Below are 1,566 nucleotides of genomic sequence, written 5' to 3' on the forward strand. Positions count from 1 at the left end.
ACAGCATTCTAAAAGCTATGACCTTGAAAATATTGGCTATTTCTCTTCAGCTTTAAAAGCAGCCTGCTTCAGCTAAGCTGTCCTACAGATCAGGTGATGCTCTGGCAAGAGAGCAACAGTCAATAGCCATATTCCTCAACAGAGCTTTTATTACAATAATCAAATGTACTTCTAGTTCCTTCCATACTCACTGAAAGCCATAAAGAGCAGTTACTCAGAAAATGTTCTCACAGCCATTGGGGAACCTCGCTTAAGTCTGGAAAGCAAACTTTAAAAGAAAGCAAATCTACTGAACAAAGGACTGAAGAAAGAAGATATTGAAAGGAGAACAAGCCACAGCTCTTCTTGGGGTTGTCCTGTGCAGGGCCAGGAGCTGGATTCAATAATCCTTGTGGGATCCTTCCAACACTGGCTATTCTATGAACTCTGAATTTGAAAAAGGCTGAAAGCCAGCAAGGACATCCCAGATGCTGAAAGAAGCTGGGGGTGTTTATATTCAGGCTGGCCAACTGGCCCCAAGAGAGTCATGGCCCACCTTCAGGGGAGCTCCTGACTGAGCTTCTGTCTGAGAAAAAGCATACAAGGAGGCCAAAGGAGATGGAAAATAAGCAGAGGAGTTGGGAATACTACCTAGTAGCCCTGGGTATTATCTGGGCTGCAAAAAAAAGCCAGCTAGCCTTCGTGATCTGAAACACAGTGATGAGAGAAATGAAACTACAGAGTTATAGGAACACTAGCTAAATTTACTGAAGTTGTCTATCTATATCCATCATATATAATAATATTTTTTAAATCTATGGAATATAATTTGTACAGTGTGTTATGTAACTGGGACGTGGCAGGAGCAGGAGGGCAGGACGAGCCTCCCTCCCTCCCTCCCAGCAGCACAAGCTCCCGCAGCCCGGCGGCCCCGGCCCCGCTCGGTACCACGGAGAGCTCCCTCCCTCCTTCCTAAAATGGAAAACCAAAGGTTTGACACCAAACAATCGCTCCCCCTTCCAAGCAGAGGAAAAAAAAAACCAAAACCATCTCACAGACTGTATCTGAGGAATTTGTACGCAGAAAAAGTTCTCTTGACAGCACAGAAGTTATGTGCATGAGGAACGATGCTGCTGTCCAAATATATGAATAAATTACCATCTTGGCAATAAACACAAGCCAAAGCTCAAAAGAAGCATTTCATTTCCAGGCAAGTTCATTCATAGATCTTACTAATAGTGAACCTGATTCCTTTAGGAACTCAGGAGCAGCAGAAGGAAAAGCATATAAGAAGATTAGGTTAATACTATATTTAAACATATGTAAGGACAGTGAATGAAATTGTGATTATTCACTCATTTAATTCAAGAAAAACAACCACTTACTAAGAATAGCTTTCAGGGGATAAAAGAAGATAAACTAGACTGCACCAGGGAAAAAAACCAACAGAGCTACAGTAGCACTCACTATCCCTCGTTATCCACATTTGTCAGCACTGCGGTCTGGGGAAATCAACTTGGATACAAAAGCATCAGCAGAGACAAACTACCCAAAGGTTTCCAGACTAATGCACCCTTTCCCCCAGTT

The sequence above is a fragment of the Geospiza fortis genome, unplaced genomic scaffold (genome assembly GCF_000277835.1).
Source record: "Geospiza fortis unplaced genomic scaffold, GeoFor_1.0 scaffold390, whole genome shotgun sequence".
NCBI classification, from domain to species: Eukaryota; Metazoa; Chordata; class Aves; order Passeriformes; family Thraupidae; genus Geospiza; species Geospiza fortis.